The sequence below is a fragment of the Ambystoma mexicanum genome, chromosome 3p (assembly GCF_040938575.1).
Source record: "Ambystoma mexicanum isolate Mex_15411 chromosome 3p, UKY_AmexF1_1, whole genome shotgun sequence".
Taxonomy (NCBI): Eukaryota; Metazoa; Chordata; class Amphibia; order Caudata; family Ambystomatidae; genus Ambystoma; species Ambystoma mexicanum.
Window position 1 is genome coordinate 203,328,473 of NC_090925.1, and position 25,696 is coordinate 203,354,168.

General features: G+C 46.3%; 1 protein-coding gene across 4 annotated transcripts in view; it reads left to right on the plus strand.

Annotated features, from left to right (window-relative positions):
- LRRC23 (leucine rich repeat containing 23) overlaps window positions 1–25,696 on the plus strand; it is a 774,543-nt gene that overhangs the window by 639,192 nt on the left and 109,655 nt on the right. The window contains exon 1 of one of the 4 annotated variants that reach the window (XM_069650641.1): window positions 14,508–14,787. The exons of 2 other annotated variants lie outside the window; for them this stretch is intronic. The gene's annotated coding sequence lies outside the window, so the exon portion shown is untranslated. Of the gene's footprint in view, window positions 1–14,507; window positions 14,788–25,696 lie in introns of those variants that run through there. One more of the 4 variants, XM_069650644.1, reaches the window with a different exon arrangement.

Consider the following 25,696-nt stretch of genomic DNA (forward strand, 5'->3'; position numbering starts at 1 on the left):
GATGGCCAATGTCTCTGGGTGTCCCTCAGGTGGCCTCCTGACTCTATTCAAATCCTGTGAGGGGATGACAATTACACTTGTGGATGATTCTGTGAGGGCTTTACATCTGAAAATGAAGGCTGAAAACCTAGAGGTTAATCTCCTCCTGATCAATATATATTGGCATAAGGGGGTTTGTTAATTAGATGTCATGTTGAAGGTTGTTGTCCTGACTGTGAACAGCTAGCGTGATGTGACACCAGGAGGTATAGTTATCTTGGCGGAGGATCTCAATGCCCCTTGTCTGGAATATTCTCCTGATCTCCATGCCAGCGGCTGTCCACCAGAAAATAATCATAGAGCAGTGTTTGGATGGAAACGGTTGATGTGCCTTGAGGGCTTGGGCCTATGTATGCTAAACAAAGGGTCTCCAAGGGATCCCATTGGACATTGCACTTGGCATAGAGGAAACATTGGCTCTAATATTCACTATATCTTCATAGATTAAGGTTTGCTGTGATGGAGTTTGCCACTACAGATCATCCCAACCACTTCAACTGACCCATATTTTCTAACAACAGGGTTTGCATTTGTGTCGGAAAATCAGATCGTTGGTGATCCTCGAGAGATTGCGGTGAATGGAGCAGGAAAGTGTGATTTTTGGAACTTGACTCGGGTCAACCAGGTTAGTTTGTTAGTTTAAACAGTGGTATAGACGGTCAACGGGGGGATGGCGATACCATACTTTGACGGTGGATGCCTTTGCTCCATTCTTGGAAAAGCTCATATCCGGGTCGTTGTGGATTGGTTCCATGTCATTTCATTGCGGGATGTTTTTTCGCTGGGTTTTTACCGCGATTTTTTTAATGAAAAAACTCATATAATTTGTTTAATTGTTATTGGGGGGTCCCTTCCCCCACACTCCCCATTTTCTAAAAAATCTGATGGGTTTTTTCAACAAAATAATTTGCGGTAAAAAAACCCACAAAAGAACATCCCTGAAAGGACGTCTTACCTTTGAAATTACATGGAACCATAATTTCCACTCTTAAACTACTTTTTCGTTGCACTATTTCAGTATCAAATCTATGGAGGTGTTTAACTTTTTGCCACTTACCGTTCATAGGATGGCAACAACGACCCGGATATGAGCTTTTCCCAGAATGGAGCAAAGGCATCCACCGAAAAAGTATGGTATCGCCATCCCCGCGTTGACCGTCTATATGGTTCCATGTCATTTCATCGCGGGATGTTTTTTCGCTGGGATTTTTACCGCAATTTGTTTTCCAGAAAAACCCATTGAATGATTTTTAAATTATTTTTGGCGGGTTTCCCCCCAAAACCCCCAATTTTCTTTAATTTATATTTATTCCCAAACACCCACACCCCATATATGTATAATTTACTAACCCCCCTAAAAAATGTGATGGGTTTTTAAAAAAAAAAATGGGATGGGTTTTACCGGAAAAAAATGCACGGCAAAAAACCCCATGAAAAAACATCCCGCGATGAAAGGACGTTGCACCGAAATTAAGAGTATTAAGGTAATGAATGACAGGGACAAAAGTAGGATTGCTCAGCAATTAAAAAAATACTTTTAGCATACAGAAATTGAGCTAGAACTAGAAGAACTTCATTGTTACAGAATGGTTGCAAAAACATGTTGAAAGTTATGAGTACAAAGAACTCTTCTGTGTTCTGGAGACTAATTGATGGTAGCATGTTTTCTCCAGCTGTAATTCAAAATAATCCTGTTTCTGAGCCTGATTGGGTTTCTCACTCTGAAGCTACCTTTACCATAGATATTCCCAAATGAAAGTTCGAATTTGCTGAAAAACATTAGAATGAGTGGAAATAAAACGTTGACTAGGGGATTATTTTAGAAGTTGTCAGTAAGTCTAGTCTAGTCTAGTGCATTAAGGGCCCCCAGTCCCAATAAGCAGTAATCCTTATTTTTTGTCCTCTATGCTGACTTCTCTGTTTAGGGATGCAGTGGTGAGTACGCGCTTCCCTCGATCTCCATTTTGGACGCCGACAGCCACCTTGCTGCTGTGCCATTTGGAGAACTGGGCTAAAGAGACAGGACGACTTCAAAAATGGCAAACAGGGTTTAGGAAATTCATTGGAACATCATTAAATGGATTTCTTCTAAAATGTGTTCAATCGCTTGCATTGACCAAGAAATACAATGCAGTGTTCATAGCAACGATTGACCTCTCCTTTGCCTTTGACAGAGTGAATTGGAAATTACTTAGGAAGAAGATGCAGGGATGGAGAATTCCTTCAGGTCTCTTGAGACTTATAATCGCTCTTCATAAGCATTCTGTTGTGCAGGTACGACTAAATTAGGAAGGTCTGTTGTCACATAGGATTCCTGTTAATAGGCGGGTTAGACAGGGTTGCATTTTTGCCCCTACCCTCTTTAACTTCCACATGTCAGACATCAGGGAGTCACTTTGTCCGGTAGCATTTGCATCTCCTAAATTATCAAAATTGCAAGTACAGTGGATTAGTTAAGCGGACGCCTTCCTGCTGTTTGACTGCACTGATAAGGGTTTGCAGTACCTGCTAAATGCTTTCGATAGCTATGCCCAATTTAACTATGAACTTGAAAAAGACAAAGATCATGCAGTGTAGTGCAAAGATAAAGGAATAATCCTACATGTGGCAAATTGAAGTTGAGCCACTCGAAAGAGCTGACAACATTTTATATTTGGGTTTTCTGTTTTTAGCAAACCACATGCTGTGAGAACTAGGGATTAGGTTAAACCACAAGCATTAGCTATGCCTAACCGAATGAAGTGTGTTACTTTGATAAAATTGTATGAAGAAAAATGAATCCCCAGGCTTTTATATGGTATCGAGACATTTTTTATTTGGATTCTTAAGATTTTAAAGAACCTGGAGGGTTTGATATGGAGGAGAGTCCTCAACGTTCAGCAATCCCCTGCTTACTGAGATTTGTTGCGAACTAGGCCTATGTTCTCTAGAAAGCAGAGCGCAATGGAGACTTGTAGGGTATTATAGAAAAATACTTAATCCTGCGAAAGATTCTCTTTTTTGTGATCTGCATTTATCCAATCTTGAAAACAAGAGTGGGTACCTTGGGGATTTTGTTATGCAATGTACTTCAGTTCTGAGTGAGTTGGGATTAACTAATAAAGATTTGGTGGAAAACCCCTGTAATGTTAAAAAGAAATGATATAGAAATGATTGGTTGCAGACGCTGGAAGAACTAAATGCATATGGATCCCTGAGCCATCTCAAGTTAGAGTACAACACATTGGGAAGTACTGCCCCTTACTTACTTACTGAGATATCCAAATAGAAATATTAGAAGGTGATTTCTAAAATTCAAATCAAACATGTACCCCACTAGTGAAATCCTGAGCAAATATGGGCAAATATCTGGGGAAGATCTATAGCACACTGAACCCCCCTTCCACGTGGTTACACACTGTATAGTCCTCCAAGGGAAAAGGACGGTCTTTTTTTTTTAAAACACATGGACTGGACACAACCTTACAGTGGCAATGATGACAAATTCTGGAAGGCATGCCTGGCAGGTTGTACTACCTCCTTGGTTTTAGCCATTGTAGGATTTGTGGATAGTTTAAACTTGGAAAATGTTATGCTTTAAAAAGCTTAATGAATTGGAGAAATTGAAAATCTTTCTTTCTATGTAAAAAGATAATTTCATGAGATGACTTTATTGCTCTTAATAATATTGATTCGGTTTTTATGTTGTATTGTTCTGTGAAATGGAATTATGTATGCAGATTATACGAATATGTCGGCTGTTTACTCTTGTTGTTTTAAGACCAAATACATTTTTTTAAAATAAATAAATAAAAAATAAAAACATTGCCGGAGCCCATCGTGACCTGTCCTTTCTCAGACGTTGATGTATGCTGCATCCCCTCTGGGACTTCCCGCTTCTCTTGGAAGGAAGAGCGCTTTAGACTAAGGGCCACATCACGGGTTGGATGCAACAGTAAAAATGCGGTGGTAACGCTATTACCGCCGCATTACTGCTCCGTCCAATCCCGAATTTTGCAGACAGTCGGAGCACTCATCTCCAGCTTTGAGCTTTCCACCCATTTTCAGCACATTTACATAGGCGTAAATGCGCCAAAAATGCCTGATACAGTCCTATGGATTTGTGGGGAAAATGGAGATTAATAGCATTGCCGAATTTAAGCTTAATAGCGCCAGGCCAAGTTGCGGTAATGCTATTTACGTTGGGTGGTATCCGGGTGGTAAATCCACCGGGATACCGGCCAACTCGTGATGAGGCCCTAAGAGTCAACCTTCCCTCTAGGCTTCCCAGCTTTCTTATCGGCCTTCAACACTTTGTGGACTCTGTCCTCAATGGAATCCCCAAATATCCTATGCCCTTCAAAGGGGATATGGCTTCCTTATGCTTCCTTATGCAAGTCATTGGGTCAATCCTTTATATGCAGGGACTGGCACCCCCCCCCACCCCATTATAGAGACTTTGACTCCATCGTAGGGTAGGATCGAGAGAAATTCCATCTGAGTTCTAACCGACGGAAGAACTGAAACTGGATCCTCCCCCCTCTTGAGGAGCTTTGGATAGTGACTTGGGGCCTCCCAACGCTGTCTCACCCATATAAGATGTGTATGTGGCTTCTCCTGAGATGTGCTCTCCATACACCTTTTTCAATACCCCATTCACCTTCTAATCAGCAGTGTCTCGGAGGTCTTCTTCAGGGGACATAGAGGATCGGCCCACCAGACTAGGAAGGATAGTGTCTACCTGTTCCGACTGAGGCATGCATTTCTCCTTCCCTTCTAAGGGGTACCATTTTGCCAGAAACCTGTGTAGAGTTGTTTTGTCAGGTTCCTTCCATTCCCTCAGAATCTCTTCCTTTAGTTCCGTCGGAAGTGGAAGGCGAGCCTGAGGAGGGAGTACCCTGGTGGTCTTTTCCACAGGAAGAGGTGTTTTCCTTTTCCTCTCTGTTCTTCCTCTGGGGACAAGGAATCTCACTGTATTTCCCCATGGTCCCCAATGGCAGAACACAGTCTAGCACAGCTTTTTCCCAAACAAGATCACATAAGCTTCTCGCTTTCGTTTTTTCTTTCCAGTGACATCATGGGCTCACCCCACCATCTCCTTACTGAGGCACCGGACCAAGTACAGGGCTCTGGGACAGGGCTCCATTTTGCAGGGATCGGCGCTCCTGTTCTGCACACCCCCTCCGTTCAGACCGCTTTCGAGAGGCAAGCTCTTCTTCGAGTTACCGTACCATAGCTATGCTGCGGCGTGGGCGTGGCCTCTGCCAGAGAATGTTGACTGTGCGAGGTGTGCCTAAGCAGTGGCATGGCTTTTGCCCGTCTCAGCCTGTGTTCCTTTGCCCAGTAGGGGCACCGGGAATCATGTACCTAGGGCGGTATCCCCAAGCCTTGTTGGGGTATACCACATCTGATAATCTGCACGTTGCCCTTCCAAGACCCACAAGGAGAGAGAGAAAGGGACATCTTATACTGTCAAGACCCTACCATAGGCAGGACCTTTTTTTAACTTAGGGCTGGCGGGCCAATGAGAGGTTAAAACCTCAGGGAGGGGGCGGGAGAAAAATAAACATAGAAGAGAGGTAGATCACCTCACAAGTAAGTACTGGGGTGAGGTCGAAGGATGTGTAGGTAATGGCAGTGTAAAGGAGAGTGTAGAACGGGCTCACATAGTAGTACTATAGTTTGTTCGTCAGCTTATTGTGCCCCAGAGACTCCTCAGATGGAGGTAGTAACCGAGGAGTGGGTGGAGGAAGATTTTCTTTGGGGGGTGGGGGAGAAATGGGCATTTCTCATCATTACACTCTTAGATTGTTGTATTTTTTATTATTAGTTGTTAAAAGCTCAATGTTGGAAGATACAAAGGCAGGCTGAATCTGTGGGTATCCAGTCCCTTGTTCACGCCACATAAATCTGGATGGAATGTCGTCTTATTTCCTTGTCAGAGCCTTATTTCGTTTATTCACAATCTCGCCTCTGCTGGTGAATTTCATGTAGCTTCCCTGCCCTCTCTAGTGGTCACTGGCAATAATATGTGAATAGTAATCAATTATGTGCTAAGTAAAGCAAGGGGTTTTTGGGCCTACTAAAGAGTTTAATTAAAGGCGTTAAAGGCAGGTTTTGTAGTGGAGCATAAATTGGAGGGCAAGGGGGGGGTTGCCCCTTTTTTATTGTTTCACATTTATATCTTGGCTGAGGCATTTTTTTATTTTTGATGTTTAAATACTAATGTCAAGATTTGTGGGTAGAGTTTTGGGTAAAATTAGGTCTAAGTATTGGAGGTCAAGATTTAGGTAGGAGATCATTTACAGATGACTTTTAGGACAGGTGACATTATAGCAGGTGATTCAAAGATTTAGATCAGATCTGGGCACTTCTCATGAGCATGTGCAGAAAGGTATCAGTAGATTTGGTCATGTGCATACATGCAGACTCGCAGGCATTATTAGCAGATGATAAAGACGACCTGTCATTTGCAGATCACATCATGGAATGCGCAGCCTTTGAACTCCCTGTCCAAACGCCTTGCTGTCCATTCGCCTCTCTATCATGAAAATATTAGCGATCCTCTGGGCTGATTTAGGCAGGCTCCAAGAGCCTCACGGATCATGCACTGCCCCTACCCTCTACAACCTATTTACTAAACCTCTATTTGACTTTCTGGACTCGCTCGGCATAGCCTAGACGAACTATGCCAACGACACACAAGTACTGCACACAAGTACTGCTCCCCCTCTCTGGTGACTACGACCAGGACGCAACAGCCCTCCTCCAAACCTACACCACCATCCAAACCTGGATGGCAATCAATGGTCTATGCCTTAACGGGGACCAAACCGAGATCATACTCCTTGGTCCCAATCTTGCCTAAACTCAACAAAAAGTATGACAATTTCACTATAGACAACACCAATATCCCAGTCTCCACCTCCGCAAAAACCCTTGGAGTCTACCTTGACTCGACCCTCTCTATGACACGACAGGTCAGTGCCATTGCCTCAGCCTCGGCCCACACCACCAAGCTGGACTACTGCAATGCCATCCTTGCAGGCACCTCAGCCAGAAATGTCAACCGGCTACAAATAGTGCAGAACAATGCGCTACGTGCAGCTCTCAGCATTCCCAAAAGAATTCACATCACTCAAGCCAGACGAGATGCTCACTGGTTGCCTGTTAAGGAGTGTGTCAGCTTCAAAATCCTAACCATCACGCACAAATTCCTGAGTCACACAGCACCATCCTACCTAACGGAAACCATCAACCGAGTCAGTTATAACCGTCCCAAAAGAAGTCACCATACCAACCAATTGCAAGTCCCAATCATTAAAAGAGCTAACGCCGGAGGTCTAGGCTTCCCCCACATAGCTCCCAAATTATGGAGCGCGCTCCCCAGTGAACTAAGAGCAGAACCATCCCTCCTCATCTTTCGCAAAACCCTCAAAACCACCCTGTTCCACTAACTCCTCAGGCTCAGAAAGCAATATCTGTAACTTTGATTAAGCTAAGCATGTAATTAACTGCTACTGTATCCAATGTAACCACTATGCACAGTATGTCCTTGTAACCACTAATGTAACCACCAATGTAACCAGTATGCATATTATGTCCTTGTAAACACTAAGCAAAGCTGCCTTGTAACCACTAAGCTGTGCTGCTGCCTTGTAACCACTATGCACACCACTTTCCTTGTAATCAGCAAGTCTTTTTGTAACAGCGCTACAATGCCTAAGGGCTGCTGTGCGCTCTATGAATGCTAATAAATAAATAAAATAAATAAAATGCTTTAGTCACACGAAGATTTAGTTGCAGGCCTTCCCAGCACCAATTCTTCACTTCCACTGATAAGAAATAACCGGTGGCAATAGTAATCAGAAGAGCAGCGTGGTTGAGAAATTCAGTGTAGTGGCTGATACTAGCAGTTGCCACATACTAATTAGGAGAGATTTAATAGGTGGGAAATGACCTTAGGATCCCCTACGCCCCAATGAGAAGCACGATTTTCCTTTTCAGATCGCCCTTCACCACAGTAAATGATGTGGTAGAGGATGACTAAGTACTGAGAGGGATTGGAACCCAACCCTGGACTCTTCTTGCAATAAGACAGACAGCAACTCTCTTTAAATTAGTAGAAAATCTCAAACATTAGCTAGAACATTTCAAGAACCACACCATATCGTTTTTCAAAATTCAGTCTTTCGGTCTCCTCTGGTACCATAGCCCTCCAACAGCGGAATATGGAAATAGAGCAACAGAACCCATCAGCCCACTCTCCAATCCATGTATCCCTGTAGCTGGTCATGTTGGGTTCAGTTGCATGGCCCACTTGGATATTGAACAATACGACCCCGAGATATCCACTCACAAGTACCTGCACATGTGGACTTTAATGAGAATGTAGACAGAGTTATGTACTACCCACAATCTGGGTTCTGCCCAAAAGGGTGGTCAAAGGGGAAATTGCACCAACCAAACTGCAAAGTACATAAAAACTAGGGATGCTGTAGTGGGAGATGTAGCCCCACACTCTGTGAGCTGTGTATCGCTGGGCCTATCACTTTTTCCTGTGGCGGGTCACGCAGGAGCATCCTTTTAATGTTCCTTGGTGAAGCGCTATGAGGGGGACAGCGAGAGTCTGTTGCCGCAGCGTGTCTTGTGGGTGGCGCCGCTCCCATGTCAGAAGTTGGGCTTGTGGCAATAAAGCCTTTTTAACTTACCTGCTCTGCCTCGGCTCCGTGTTCATTCTTCTTTTTCTCCTGGTTACATCTGGGAACGTAACATACTGGTGACAAGTGGTCACTGTGTGGACCCAAGTATTTCTACAGTCCATGTAAGGGATCGTTCTTTGCCCCAGCGCCATCTGGTGGTGGTTATCTGGACGTGCAAGGAACTGCTGAGTTATTGAGGCTGGAGAGAGGAGCTCTTTGAAAGAGTGTGGGGTAGTTGCAAGTTGTTTCTTTGCCTTTCTGCAAAGCTGTGGATTGGACTGCCGATGTTTATGTGACCTGTGGATTAGAGGTGCACACATTGGGAGCTGCGCCAAGTAATTTGGAGTGATGCAGGCAACCATACAGGCCCTGCCTGTCTTTCAGGCTACACCAGATGAGCCTGCCATTGCATGGGTCCAGTGGAAAAAGATTTTTGACATGTACTTTATTACAATTGGAGGGAAAGGGTTTGATCCAGAGAGGAAGCAGGGCATTTTGTTCCATTGTCTGGGCGTAGAAGGCCAAAGGATCTTTGAGGCTCTCCCCATCATACCGATAGCAGAAAGGCAGGGCGATGCCCAGGATGTCTATCAGGCTACCGAACAGGCCCTTCTTGCCCAGTTTGGTCCCATTATAAACGTCGTCATGGAACGTCACCTGTTCTTCTCTCGCTTTCAGCAGCCAGGAGAAAAAGTGAGCATGTTTGTAGCTGCTTTGCGAGCACTAAGGAAAAATTGTGAATTTGGGGCGCATGCTGACAGCCTGATGCATGACCAGATCGTGAGATGTACTGGAGACAAGAAGCTACAGGAAAGACTTTTGATGGTGAGGGATCTTTCCCTGGACCAAACCATTGACATGGCCAAGTTGGTGGAGCAGTCTTCAGAATACTCCACGACCTTAAATACTTCCAGAGGGGAAGTGAACAATGTGAGCAAAAAGCCCCCAAAGACTTTCAAGACACAGAATCCCTTCCACCAAAAGGGGCAAAGCCAGAACAGGGTCTTTCCAGGGGTCCAAGGTGTAAGGCTCAAGAGTCAATGTTGTTTGTTATACTTGTGGGGTAGGGGGGGTTCACATTTCAACTGGTGTGCGCTGCCTTGCCAGAAATGCTATGTGTATGAAATGCAATAGGAAAGGGCACTTAGCAAAAGTGTGTAGAAACAGAGGGGAAGTAGGATATGTTGATGAGGATAATTTGTTCCAAGAAGGTGTGGGTGATTTACTGATTTCAAATGTGGATAGTGAGGACGTTGATGCTCCTTTGTGTGAAGTGAAGGTTGATGGGTGGAAGTTGAGGATGATGGCGGACTCAGGTTCAAGATACACTGCTGTGGGTGTAGATGCTTTGAAAATGTTGGGTTTGGATATAGAGGAATTGGATGGGCCAGATATATATCCCAAAGGGTATGGTGGCACACTAATTAATATTGTGGGGTCAACGTCTGTTGAAGATGCATTTAAGGATAGGGCCATAAGGGGTGTGTTGTATGTGGCGGACAAGGAAGTATCCTTACTGAGCTGGAAGCATCAGAAGGGGTTGCAGATCATTTTAAACCCAAATGCTACGGGGGTGGTTATGTTAGTGGAAGATGATATGTGTTCTTGATACTGCAATGTGTTTGCTGATTACCTTGGTTGCGTGAAGGGGGTTTGCCACAAAATAATTTTGAAAAGGGGCCAAGACTGTGGTGCACAAGGTTCAGACTGTTCCTTTATTGCCGAGGGAGAAACTTAAATCTGAACTTGACAAACGGTGTAAGAATGATGTGATTGAACCAATTGAAGCTGCAGAATGGATATCTCCTGTGGTAATTGCGAAGAAGGGAGACAGAAACATACAAATGTGTGTAAACCTTGGGTCTCTTAATAATATTTGGATGGATTTGCACCCTTTGCCTAAAGTGCAAGAGATGATCTCTCTTCTGCACAGAGCCAGGTATTTTTCTACGATTTATTGATTTAGCGCAAACCCTCAGGTTGTGTTGCATCCTGACTCTAGAGCTCCGACCTATACCGTTTGGGGCCTACATGTTCAAAAGGATGTTGTTTGGGTTGGTGTCAACTGCAGCAGTGTTCCAAAGAGTCATTGAATGGTTTTTCAAGGGGTTGTCCTACGTGAAGTGTTTTCAGGGTATTCTAGTGTATGCACCTGATTCTGAGAGTCGTGATGGGTATGTCCATGAGGTATTGAGGATTTTAAATCAAGCTGGTCTCATGGTTAAGCAGGAAAGGTGCAAGTTCAAGGTAATGAAAGTGTCTTACCCAGGTAATTCCATTGAATGGTGAGGGATCAGGCCCAAAACCAGCTTGGTGGATGCTGTGCTGGAAGCCCCGGTACCTCAGAATAAGGATGCGCTGAAGGCGTTCTTGGGCCTGGCTAAATACTATTCTAAATGTATAGAGGGGTTAGTTACCATTTGTGCGCCATTGAGGGAATTGTTGAAGAGGAATGTCAGATTTGTGTGGAGCACAGAATGTGAGGGGGCATTCTCTCAAGTGAAAAATAGTATTGTGGGGGACCCCGCACTTAGCATGTTCAATCTGTACTGCAAGATGATTCTTATGACTGATACTAGTACGGGTGGGCTTGGTGCTTCCTTGATGCAAGTGCAGGAGGGCAAAGAGAGTGTGATTGCATATGCCTCCAGGGCGTTGCAAGGTGCGAAGATGTACTATTCTACAGTAGAGAGAGTAGCTCTGGCTTATTTTTGGGCGATCAACCACTTTATGTTTTTTTTTGTGGGGTGTGCTATTTATCTTGAAGACTATCACAAATGTTTGGTTCATGCGTTGAGTGTGAAAGGTGTGGGTGGTTTCTTGAGAATCAATCATTGGGCTCTCACCCTTCAGGAATAGAATGTTTCTGTGGTCTATGTCCCATGCCCACATAATGTTGTGGTGGATTGCCTTTTCCGGCTTCCCCGTGAGGCCGGGGGAGATATTTGTGAGGAGGGGTGGTCCATGATTGTGCAAGTTGGTCAAGAAGGTGTGTTGGACTGGGCCAGGTGGCATGAGGAGAGTGGGGAGGATGCAGACATGGCTAGTATTCATCAGCTGTTGCGGAGTGACTGATCTAAGGGGGCTGCTGGTGTTTGTGCACAGTTTGAGCAGGTTAAAGCAGAGTTGTGGATGGATGGTGACATTTTATGTAGGGGTGTGAACACTGCTTCCCCAAGAGGGACGGGGCATCTCATCCTGGAGATTGCCCATAAAGGACACTTAGGGAGGAATTTTATTAAAAGGAGAGTGAGGGAGGCATACTGGAGGCCGAGCATGGACGCTGAGGTGGAGCAGTTTGTGAGGAATAGTATACCATGTGCATATTGCGATAGGTCACATGTTGTGGTAGAACCTTCTTTGTGTCCTATGAAGTTTCCTACGAAGCCATGGTAGAAGGTGGCACTGGATATAATTGGTCCTTCGTCAAAATGTTATCACAGGAAAAAATGTATGTTTGTGTTAATGGACTGCTATTCTAAATGGCCTTGTGTGGGCTGGTGAGTTGAGGCTACAGTGAAGTCTGTTCTAGAGTTTCTTGATGCAATTCTTAGAGTTGAGCGGTTTCCGTCCACCCTGGTTACTGACAATGGTGTGCAATTTAAGTAAAATATGGCGACTGATTAGTTGAGAGGGGCGGCGGTGCAACATGAGACTACGGCTTTATGTTGTCCGCTCCAAAATAGAATGGTGAAGCGTTTCAACAGAGTGGTGAAATGGACACTCTATCTGGCAAAAATTTCCAATTTGATGTTGAAGCTCTGGTTTGCGATATGAGATGTCAGGAGAAGTACAAACAGTGGTATGATAGCAGTAAGCCTGTGAACAGGGAACTGGTTGTGGTTGGTGACTATGTGAGATTGAGGAGAGGTGCGGGTGCTCCATGTTTATCTGTTCCCAGGAAAGAGTCATGGGTACTGTGGCCATGTTAGATGATGGTGCCAAATGGAGTCTAAGCCAACTGGTGTGATGCCATGAGACAGGGAGCAAAGTATATAGTGAGGGTGGAGATGAGCCAAAGGGTGCTCCAAGAGTTAACCAAGGATGATGGCCGTAATGGAGTGTTGCTCAGTGATGACCTGGTTGGGGATCAGGTATGGATTGAGAGTGATTTACGCTGCTGTTGCGTTGGGTAATCCCTGGACGCCAGTTGAAGATGTGGAGAATGGAGGTGGTTCTTTCCAGGTTGAGGATGGTGGAGGTTGAAGGATCTTGTGCATTGTGCACATGCGCAACGACCTCCGATCATGTTCAAAAACTATGTGTTAAGCTTGTTTAGTTAAGGGGAAAGGTGTTTAGTGGGAACTGCAGCCGGACCCGTGTACCGGTTGCTGTTCCCTGTGTGGCGGGTCAGGCAGCAGAATCCTTTCAATGTTCCTGGTTGATGCGCTGCGCGGGAGTCAGCGAGAGTCAGTTGCTGCAGCGAGTCTAGTGGTTGGTGCGGCTCCCATGTTTGGGTTTGTGGCAATAAAGTCTTTTTAACTTACCTGCTCCGCCTCCACTCTGTGTTCTTCCTTCTTCCTCCCCCTGGTTAAGTCTGGGAACATAACATACGCCCTTCAGAAATCGAATCTGAAGTATGTTATCACAGGTACACCCATTAGAACCCTTGCTGGCAGACAGAATAGCTGACGCCTTGCTTAGAACCCAAACAGCATGATACATCCAAAGGGAATAAAGCCAATGGATGCGATGCACAAAGCACCGCCACAATTGTTTCGCCACTTACCTGTTGCCCTCCCACTTGGGGAGCAGGATAGCGTGATTCTGGGGACGTTAACCGCGCTGTAAGGACTTGCATGTCATGCTTAATGTGGTACCAGTTAGAATGGAAGTGAAGCTGTGCTCCTGCAAATTGTCGGCATGCTTTATATGGTGCCAGTAGCTGACAATGGTGTCAATTCAGTGTTTGAAGTCCTACTGAGCCCAGGTTAATAAAGGGTCTCTTAGAATGTGGTAGAACTACCAACATGCCACCAGCATCCACAACCCCGACCGGCACCTGCCAGATTTGTATAGAGTGCTCACTATATGTTTTATGTTTGCAAATGTGTGAGTATTAATGTGTGCTTATCATTTCATCCATGGATTCCAAGTGTTGCTGTTAATGACTGCTGATTCATCCATGTCCAGTGATACTCATTTTGATTTAGTTATGAAAAAGGAGGAGTGTGGTGTGCTTCAAGTAGTGTTGAGTACCTGCTAGGGCTCCTGCTATTGTAACATATCTGTGATAATGTGACCCATGTAATAAAAATGATGAGCGCCCAGACTTCAGCCTGGTGTCTCATCATTTACAGCCCTGGGATGGCGCTGGTTTACAGGCAGAGGACCCTCTACCATGACAGGTCCCCTACGAAGCAACACTGTCCTCTCGCGCAAAGCTGTGCAGAGCCCCTGCAGGGCAACTCTGCAGTCAGATTCCAGAGCCTGTGATGGGCAACTCCGGTTGTGATGTGCCGTGTTGACCTGGGTACCCCCAGGCTGCGATATGACCGTGGGCCCACAGTCTAGCAGGGTGATCCCTGCAACCAAGATTGTCGGCTGAACACACAGGACTCGAAGTGTTCTGACCTTCTGCACTGGACCCCCACCAATGATTCACTACAAATTCGCCTGTGAATTTACTAGAATGCCAACGTAAACTCTCGGCCACAATGCCCGCTCCAGACACAGCATTCCCGCTCTTGCATAAACACATGGATACGAAGGCGCAGGCTCAAGAGTAAGCAGCATGCGTGGATGTACATTGCCTGAAATTAACGTCCAACTCACGTGATGAGGAACAGAACGTCGCAAGGTCCTTTACTCAAATGGTAACTATCTCAAATCTCCTAGGGCTAAAATAAATCCATCCATCCACCCCGTTTCGAAATGACTCAGCAACTGAAGGTGCCGACTGTGCCAATCTAATGGGCTACTAAAGTTTTTGAAATATAAAAAAAGTCCGTTGGAATGGATCACAGCGCGAGGGCCGTTCGGCTGTAAAGGCGGTAGTCGTGACGTCTTCCCGCTTGTTGCCGTGGAAACAATCAACAAGCTGAAATCAGCGTAGAGGCGAAATCAGGTGAGTGCTCCCTAACAGGGCTTTTGTATTTAAAGAAATACTTGACACCATCAAAACTCACATACTCCAAAAACAGCAAATGCAATTACCAAATATACTAAATGCTTTCGTTTAATTAAAACAGCAATTACATTGTTTATCGGTTGTTACAGGAATTACTTTGGAACTATGCAAACATTAGAATTCTGTGTGTTTAACTGCAGAGTGGTTGCAGGTTTAATGCCCCTCTAAGATTCTGTTTGTTGTTGACCTCAGTATACCTCCCTCGATATTCTTGCCTATTCAACTAAAATTGACCTACTCAGTCCCTTGCCAACACATGCCCTGATAGACAATGTTACATGTCACCCCTCCTGGGAGCATGGTAGCTCCCAGGACTTGTGCCTTGGTTACATGCTGCTAACCATGTGACCGACTTAATAAAAGGGACAAGCCAGTTCCGGCTCGTCAGTCAAGCAAGAGCTGGCCCCTGCGTGTTTACTGTTGGCACCATGCTGTTGCTGCGCTGCATGCTGAGGCCCTGTCCCCATGGCCCGGAATCCCGATAGTGCCCCTGCTGGGCAACACTGTCCCAAGGGACTTGTACTGCCATGTGATCATGGCCAATTCCTGCAGCCTTGGCCTGGGTGCCCCGTGGCCGAGGATACTGTTTGCTGGCTCCCCCCAGCTACGTTGTATGTCTCTGGGGAGCCGCTGCGTGATCACAGTGCAGCTGTAAATCCGGGTACTTGGTGTGGCCCGCCCTGGTGATTGGTGGCGGGCCGCCACAGGCACAAAGTCAAATACAACCCCCAGTCCCTGCTCCCTCCGGACACAACCCACACTGTAAACGTAGGGTAAGATGGGCAAAGTGCGATCCGATATTGGCCCAACACAATGCAGTGTATACAAACTTAGATCATATCACAAGTAGTCTTGCTCATGATACTGAGCCACACCAAATCACACTCGCCTCAGAAAAACTTTGGAGGACCCTGGCAGATTTATTTCAGCAGGATTTCAAAAATGGCTAAGGAAATCCAATTAGCTGGTTTGATGACACATGCAGGACTGCACAGACCACCTTGAAGGGGATTTTACATAACAAGGACAGCACTAGGTGAGATATCATCAGGGCCAGGGCAACTTATAAAAGGTCAGTGGAAATTATGAAAACTCTGTATGTTGAATGCAGAATGCAGCGTGGGAAGAATTTCTTTTAGCTGCCTCCAATAAGGATTCCAAGAAATTCTGGGATTTTGTTGCAGGTGGACCAGCATATAAGAGGGCAAAGACACATAGGGAACATTATGTGAGTGCCAGAACATGGTCAGATAATTTCACGCCCCTGTTCAAGGGCCAGGCAGCCAGATACGAGGACAGTGATCAGTGCTCCACACTTCATCTGACTTTGAAGGAGGTGGAAACAGCAGTCAAACAGCGATCACAAAACCGTGCACCAGGTCCAGACGCAGTCCCTGTAGATTTATCCAAGGGGGGAAATGGAATTGTGGGTTCCACTGCTGACAATTTGTTTTAATTCCTATCTGGAATCATGAGTATATTCACAATCATGCAAAAGTGCCATTATGTACCCGAATATTTGAAAAAAGGTGATCCGGGCAGCCCCCTGGTGTACAGGTCCATTTCTCTGTTGGACACCTCCTTCAAGGTCTTTGGATGTGTTGTCTTGCAACACCTAGAGGAATGGATTCTTCAAATCAAATCTTCTTGGAAACCCAATATGGCATCATGCCAGGTTTGGATACTCGAGACAAAGCACTTAATCTATATTTGGTTGGGGCATCCTCTATCTTTGTAAGGGGTGAACCAATCTATCTGGCCTTCATGGACCTGAGCGCAGCCTTTGACAGAGTGGATAGGGTTATGCTATGGAAGGTGCTTGGGACCATAGGCTGCCCGGCCGAGTTGTTAGAAGTACTGCAAATTATTGACACTAGAGCATGTGTTGTTTTGGGGAGCAGGGGCAATGCACAGGTAGCCTCGGGAGTGCGCCAAGGATGTGTCGTAGCCCCTGTGCATTGTTTTTTTTGCTTTGTACATTAATTCCTTAAACAGAGCACTAGTGGAGTCGAAGGCAGATTATCCTAGGGTGGGTGCTAACTGCCTCCCTGTATTGGCGTACGCAGATGACACAGTTTTAATTGCCCGTACCCCAAAAGCCCTACAGCAGTTGATAGATGTGTACACTAACTTCATGTCTGATTTGAAGCTAACAGTTAATACTACAAGGTAAGAAGATCAAAATGCCTAACATGTTAAGTAATGGTCATCATTCCATCAGTGACTACATTTGATTGCTTGGGCCTTTGCTTTACTGAAAATTGGCGGGGGCTGTCGCACATACAGAAACAGATTATGAAAATGAAACAGACTTTGGGGGCCATTTCACGCTTCAGGACCATGGGCCTCATCACAACCTTGCTGGTCCGGAAACAAGGGTGCTGGTAAGCTTACTGGCACTGTTGTTTCCAGACAGGCATATTACAGGTCTGCCTGCCGGAGCCACTGTGCCCGACAGGTCAGTCCCTGCCGGGGCACAGCGGCCACAGTAGGCAGACCGGTCACAAAGCACCGGCACCATTAGCAACGTTGCCATGCTTCTGTGTCCCCACTCCCACTCCCATAGAGTCTAATGGGAAACCCAGGAAATCTAGTCTTTGCGCCGGAGTGGTCTCTGACTTCTCTCTGTTCACTAGAAATCCCAGCGAGGCCATGAGATTTTGTGCCCATGCGGTCTGGTAGACTAGTGCTCGCTGTTCCTCCACCAGGACCCGGAGGTCGTCTAGGTATATAATCAGATCCCTTTCTCCCGGATCACTGCTGCTACTGGCCTCATCAGTTTGATAAAAGCCCAGGGCACTAAGGCTAGCCCAAAGGGCATTGTACTGAAACGGCATGGCTGGCCGTTCCAGCGGAATGCTAGGAAGGTCCTAAACTCCTCTTGCACTGGAACTGTCGGGTAAGCATCCTCTCGTTAGCCAGTCCCCTTCTCTCAAGTTGTCTCTCAGCTGGTGTATGCCTTCCATCTTGAAATGATGGTATACAATCCAACCGTTCAATTCCCTCTGGTTTATGACTGGGCCCACTTTCTCTTTTCTGTGCACTAAAAACATAGAGCTCACGAATCTCGGGGCTGATCTGCACCTCTCTATTACTCTAGTTTTCGGAGCTCCCGGTGTAAATTCTCTCGCTCTGCTTGCACTAGCTTCATCTCCTTGTTCTTGAACTGGCTCCTGTATAAACTCCAGCTGCAGGCCTCTGATGGCTTGCAGAACCCATGCATCACTGGAAAGATCGCACCAGTTTCCCCAGTAAAGAGTTCTCCCACCCACTGGTGGATAATGTGGTTCTCTTACCTGGGGTGAAGCTCTGGCCTCGGCCGGCTCCTCTGCGACTTCTCAGGAATCGCCCTCTTGTCGGGGAAAAACGCGTCCTGCTGCTTGGTCTCCGAGGACTCGGCTCTGGGATTTTGAGGCCTTCTGCCTCTGGGGAAACAACCAGCTGCTCAACCCCATTAGCAGCCGGTCCAGGCAAAAACTCTGCCCGGTAAGATCTTGCGTATTGATGCTTAGGCTTTTTCCAGGGATGTGTAGGTGCCCACAAATCTGCCCATCTCTTTGCCAAAGGTCTCCCCGAAGAGAAGACCTTGTGCTGCTTCTCCGTCTTCGTAGGACGCCAAGTCACTCAACTTGGTGTCTATCTTGAGCAGTAGGCCTCTCCTCCTCTCTGAGGAAATGGCACAGTTTGCATTGCCTAATAAACATACTGCTCTCTGCGTCCAATTTGCGAGGGCCTCTGGGTCGCACTCTTCTCCGGTGTCTCTGGCCCTTTTGGCCAGGTCCATAATCTTGGCCAGCGGGCCGGAAATATCTAGCACTTTCTCCTGGCAGCTCCGCCAAGATCTGTCTATCCCCTTGCGTGGGTCTTTGCTAGTCTTTGAGACGAACGCCAGCATTTTCGGGTCTAATTCCGGCGTCTCTGCCACTTTGCCAGGCAGGTCCGGTCGGGGACATTTGGCTATCAATCGCTGTCTCACTTGCTTGTCAAGTGCTTTCCTCAGTCTCAGGGCCATGTACTTTGTTACCCTGGGGGAAGGCTGCCAATCGGAGGATCTCAGGTTCCTATTGCTGTCTGGGTCGAACATGTCCCAACACTTCCTCTGGCTCTTCGTCCATATGCTTCTCCTTGCAGGCTTTCTTGCCCCCGCTGGGCCTTTCCCATGCCTCCTCCTCCTTCTCTCCCCCTTTGTGGGAGGATCACTCATCTTCTGCTGGCTCTTCTTCCGAGCTTGGGTCATCTTTGCCCATATTTTCTTCCCCTGGGAAGGGGGTTGTGAGGCTTGGCACTGTCGACCTTTGCATGAATGCCTCTCTTAGCTTTGAAAATGCGTCAGCAGCCTCTGGGGCCTTTTCTGTCAACCCGTAAGGTCGCCCGGGGGTCATTAGAGGGTTTCCTCTTACGGGTCTTATTACTCCTCTTCGGGCCTCTTGCCAAGGACTCCGTGGGCGTGCTGTCTTCTTGTACAGTTCTTTCACTGGGATGGTTAAGCATCGACTCTAGTGTCTCCAGCCTCTCCTGTAAGGGTTTCACTTCTTGGGTCACAGCATCTACCAACAAGCTTCCCAGCACTTCCTTAAAGCTGGAGGCAAGGTCCAGGGATTGCTCCTCCTCGCTCCATTCGAATTCGGACATGATGTTGGGTGCTGTGTGCCTGATACCTGTGCGGTGTCTTATGCACGCCCACTGCTATGTTGGTTGTGATGATTTGGGTTACAAGAGAATGATCTCCTAAGTCCAGTACTTTGCTGCACTAAACTCATATATTTTTTTCGAAATGTTTTTTTCTTTTTATTATGTGACCAGCACCTGTATCTCTTGAATCCCTTTGTGTGCCTGTCCGCACTGTCTTGGGCCTCTCCGGGCTCAGATTTTCTGAGAGCTGCTACCTCTGCAGTCATGTGACTCTACCACGTATCTTTATGACTTTCTGAGCCTCTGAACTCTACTGCTGAGTCGCAGTAATCTGGGCTTCTGCCAGTGGCTTTGCAGCCCGCAATTGCTCGTTGCGTTCGTCTGAGCGCAGCAACAATCACCACCGTGCTCGGCTTTCTTGAACGCTGCTGTACTTCGGCAAAGTCGCACAGGCAATGCGCTTGTGCGACGTGGGTCTTTGGCTCCTCCTCCCTGCAGGAGGGGGCCACCGCATCGCTCTCGCTAAAGCTCTGACCGCGCGAGGGTGAGGGCCGTGGAGTTCTTGTGGCTGTGCGGGAGGACAAGCCCCCGGGGGCACTGAGAATCCTATCACGCTGTTTGACCGCTCGGTGCCACTAACAATTCTCGCTCGCATCCTACGGTCGCTTCTCCTTACATTTCTTGCATGTTCCATATGCATTTCTACTATAAATACTACAATAGCACTTGGCTCTCACATAATTTACTGTTCTATCCAACCAATATGCATACACATACACTTAAACTTGCTCTACGTCTGGAGTAGAGTAGAAAGAGTACTGATCTGCTTGAAGAGCAGGAAAAGAAGAGGAGGAGTCCAAGAACAGGATGTGGTCATAGGCTGGACTGCCACTAGGAGGACTGCAGAGCCAGTGGGATTTGTAGTTTTGTAAAAAAAAGAGATGAAGAGAGACACACCTTTTCAGTTGTGTTATGTTTATTTTTGAAACTGCTGAAGAGTGAATAAAGAAGTTGAAGCATAATGCTCGCCTCTAGTCTTGACATAGAATTGGGGCTTTAAAAGTCCTTTCCATGGACTGCATCCATCCAACAATTTTACTTGAATGTCTATAACCAAAGGATTAGGAGAGAGATCTGTAGAGGGAAGGCTATGATTTATGTCTGTCCAGTTGACATGACGGGGGCGTGAAGGGGCTTGGAACAAAATTCCAATAATTAAAAGGGTGTTGGCCATTGATGGCACATTTTGAGGTACCCATATCCATTCGTTATTTTCTGCCAATTTTAAAAGAATGCTACCTTATGTAAAACCAGTTTCAGGGAAATCTGGCATAGGAAAGGTTTTGTAGTTATGCTCCTGTTGCCCAAGGCGATTCTCATGTCAGCCATGCTGTCAAAAACATTGGTGGCTGTAAAGCAGCAACCATAAATATGTACACCTGTGAATATATGCAGCTGATGGGACATAATATGTAATGAAGTATTGTCGCTATGCTCACTATGTTGTGGGGGATGGTTTCAGGATGTTTCTGAATCGCTGGTTGGGAATCAGGTTGCTTGATATGATATTGTATTATGACAGCGGCTCCTGTAAACAGTCACAAGGGGGCTTATTTGCAATGTTTTCAGATTTTGTAATGTGCCACGCCATGCATCCAATGAAACAATAATATTTTGTCCTGATATAAAATGTTATTATTTGTTGTATATACTACATGTTGAAACGTTAGGAGTTGTATGATTCAATGGGAAAAATGTTGTTTATATTATGGAGTACCAGAGGAATGTCTCCAGGTCCATAGCCAACACCAGAACATGTGTTATTTGGCTTAAGTCTGAGGGATGAGGGAAACATTCGCCACACACTCTCGTTCCAGCTTGGTTCAGACATTACATACCTGATTTAGTCTTCAGCCTTTCCAGCCCATCAGCCTGGTCAGTACTGACTATGGACAGCAGCCTTCCATCACTGCTTTCCTGCATTGATGTCTTCAGTCAGTCAGCCATTATAGTGCTGGAGCCAGGAACGGTGACCCAACATTCCACCATCACACCCTGAGAACCTTATCCGCCTTTGCTAATTTTATAGGGGAAGTAAACTATGTCTGAATACTCTGCGGCTGGTTGAAACAAGTTCTTAAAAGCTTAGAGAAGTGGATCTGGGTTTACATCAGGCCCCCAGAAACATCATTCCTATCCCAACCACCATGCTGGGCCATGGATCTTTTATGGAAACATTGAGCCTCATTACAAATCAGGCGGTCCGGAAATAACAGTGACGGTAAACCCGCCGCCACCGTTGTTTCCGGACCGCCTGATCCTGACTCCTGCAGGCGGGAGGTGATGTTCCTGCCAGGTTTGACCTGGCGGGTTTAACACCGCCCGCCTGCAGGCGGACGAGGAAACACCGGCAGCATTACGAGATGCTGCCGGTGTTTCCATGATCCCCATTCCCATTGAGTCCCATAGGACTCAATGGGAATGGGGATTAACACCATTCCGCCTCCGTGATTCCTGGAAAACCGGGGTTGTAATGCCCCGGTAATTCCGGGAATCACGGAGGCGGAATGGTAATACGAGTCCGGCGGTAACCAGGCGGTTTTACCACCTCGGTTACCGCCGGACTCGTAATGAGACCCATTGTCCTTGCACACACTTTGGGAAGTTGTTATTCCACTGAAAAGCCTAACTGCCCTTAACCATGTCGCCATTCTGCCTGTCACATGTCCTGTGATTATAGTAGTAGGATGGAAAGGCAATACCACTTATATTGTATGCCAAATCGAACATGTGTATGACCAGCAAAACCATTCCCATAGTGCATGCCATAACTGAAATGAAAACCATACATCAATCATGAACATTTTCCCTACTCTCTCCACTAACCTAAAAGACCCCACTCTGTTTCAGATCAACCAGAGGTCTTGAAGAAAATGCTAATACAGCCTGTTTGTTCGTTTGTTATAAACGACAATAAAATTACAGATCTAAAAGAATTAAGAACTCAACCCTTTCAACAACGGGGGCTTTACAGGACCAGTTTAGAAATTAATGGCCCAGTCAGGGTGGTGGTACTTACATCCAATCTCAATTGTAACTGTAAGCATGCCTGTATGGGGAGAAGTAAGGCATAATTTTCCCTAAAAAGGTGGAGCTGACAATAACCGGATTTAACAATGGCAGAAATGTGGATTTTCATAGTCAGATTTGTGTCTAATGTGGCACTCAAAGGTGTAACGGAATAAACACCACAGTGGAAAAACCAGCCCATAGCAATAGAATCAGAAGAAGACTTCCCAAAGTCACAGGCTGACAACCGCACCCGAAGCATGCTTTGCACACTGACCACTTCTATGGACCTTAAGAAAATTGTGCTGTCCCCCACACACAACAAAGGCCACACCCTAGACGTAGTCTTCACATCATCCCCCTACATCACCTGTGCAGAGCCTATCCTAATTGACTGGTCTGACCACCCTGCCATTCCATTATCAGTGACCCACTCGACTACGGCTCACAAAAGTCAGGCTAAACGCCCCCTTACCACAGGGAATCCCTCAGGCCTCCTGGAATTATTCACCAACTCTGCTATGATACTGGTGAACCCTCATGCACCTCTAAAATCCAGCTGGGCTAAGACCAAACCATCCACCCCATGGTACACCCCCGAGCTAGTCTCTAACAAATGCCCAATCAGAGCCCTAGAGAAACGGCGACGCAATAACCATAACTCAGGAGACCTCTCCAACCTTAAATCTCTGCATGCAAACCATAGGATTCTGATTGCCAAAGCTGCTCACTACACCCCACCATTGCAGCAGCCTCTAACAGAAGCAAAGCCTTCTTTCAAGTAGTATAGCACTGTACCAAACTCTCACCCGACACCGAGGTACCAGCAACTCAGGAAATATGTGACAGAATCGACACATTTTTTATTGAAAAAGAGACTATCGAATCAGCCTCTTAAAGCATTAGCATGCCCTGTATCCCGACATGCACACTGCCCCTCTGGACCGAATTCTCTTCTCTCTTTCCCCCCCCCCGAGTCTCCTACAAGTGATTGCCTCCCTCAAACCTGCTTCTTATTCTGACTATATAATTCCGGCCTGCATCATTAAACAATTGATGGGCCCGGTGCTCACTAGGCTCCTCAGCATCATCAATGCCTCCCTCACAGAAGGATCATTCCCAGACACTCTCAAGACTGGTCTCATACGACCTCTTTTGAAAAAACCAACCCTAGATCCAGACGACCTGGACAATTACAAACCTCCTGTTTATTGGCAAAATCTTGGAAAAAGTAGTTGCTACACAACTACTTACCAGAATGGAACAACTCCACCTCCTAAATGACTACTAGTCAGGGTTCCACCCAAAGTGTAGCATCGAGACAGCCACCATCCAGGTAGTGCATGATGCTCTCCAAATCAAGGATAAGGATGACTCATGCCGCCTCATCCTCCTTGACCTCTTGGCTGCATTCAACACTGTCAACCACCGCATCCTTCTCTCTCTCTCCTCGCTGGCAGGATGTGATTCTCTGGTACTGCCCTAAATTGGTTTATCTCCTACCTCACAGGCAGACACCAGGCTGTCCAGATGAAATTGTTGCATTCTAACTGACTCCGGGTCTCCTGCGGAGTCCCCCCAAGGCTCCATTCCTCTCACCAATCCTTTTTTAACCTTTACAAAAAAGGTAGCAGGCGCCCCTCTCTCGAAAGAACACGGCATGATAACCTGTTCAGTGGTGTTTAACCACTTTGAGAGTTCACAGCCATCTGCTTTTTGCTCATTGTACCTTTCACAGATGGGAAATATTCATTTGCACATCAGTCTTTGTCCCGCCCACATGGGCAGTCCAGCACCAAAATTCTATGACAATTCCCCTCTGAACAAGAGTACCAACAGCAACCCCATACACGTGTTTCAGCCTTGTTGGGCCTCATCAGTGAGGTGAAGCTGTGCCTCTCTGAGCACAGTGAGCAGGGAGTCCATGTCTGGTTGCCCCCAGGTAACTTAGGGAAGACATGAGGGGATACATTATAGGAAAGCAGATGACTGAGAAAATGCATAGGGTGGAAGATATACAAGACACTGGGTTAGAGTGAGCTGGTGGCTAGAGCCAGAGGAAGCCCAGACAAGTGGGAACATCACTGACAGGGAAGAGCAGTAACACTGCAACAGAAAGCACTGTGACAGCAACATACCTAGCATTATTGCTGGACAGTTTTTGGAATTCTTACCTTGTCCTCTGCCTTCGATCTGATTCCCATGGCAAAGTGAGGAACCAGCAGAAAGGATAGTGCTCTCAAGCACTGCACTGCGTGTCAGTCACAGGCTAGTGATTCCAAATATGAGGAAGCCCACTACAAATGGGCCTACCTCTGTTGATCTCTGCAACTCAGGCCAGATAGCGACTTTGGGATGCAGAACTTTGGAGGATCCACTTGTTCAAGAAACTCTTTGTCTGGGAAGACAAGTTGGGGTGTAGATGCTAAGTTCTGTAGAGTCCTGCTGGCGGAGCCCTTCTGGTCTTTGTGGGTCGTCAAAAGGACTTCACATATCAACCCTTATTGACGAAGAATGTGTGTTGCAATGCCACAGTAGCTAGAATCAATTCAAGGAAATAGGAGGGACAGATTATGTTCCCTTTGGAAGGCTAAACACGATACAACCTGGGCTGGTAGGGATTGGACATGGAAAATCGAATGAAAGAAGTGATCTATGTGAAGAAAGAGTGGTCAACCTCATTATGGTTTCTTGAGAAAAACACAAGTCTCTACAATCCCTATACTTCCAGATCAGCACAGGCAGAACCATTGCCACTTACACAGCTTACAGTGTCTCTAAATGCTATAACAACATTTAAACAAATATTGCAGCCCTATTTTGGCTTTGTGTATCCCGGTCACCTTCACCCACATCTATCAAAGTATAATACAGAAAAGAAACCTACATGTTTTGCAGATGCCAATGCACCCTTTCTATTGTAATTAAATGTAAACCTCATTCTGGTGAGCTGTGCCGAGCCAAGATGAGCTATATAGCTTTGACTTGCAAAACCATAAGAATAACAGGAGAGTTCTGCATCTTTAAATAGGGAACAGTGGTGTCCTCTACAGGGGTATGAATGCAGAGAAAACAAGGACGTGGTACAAGTGGGATGGTGGGTTCCTCACAATTCCTCTCGTGGAGGCCTCCTCCTTCAATGCTT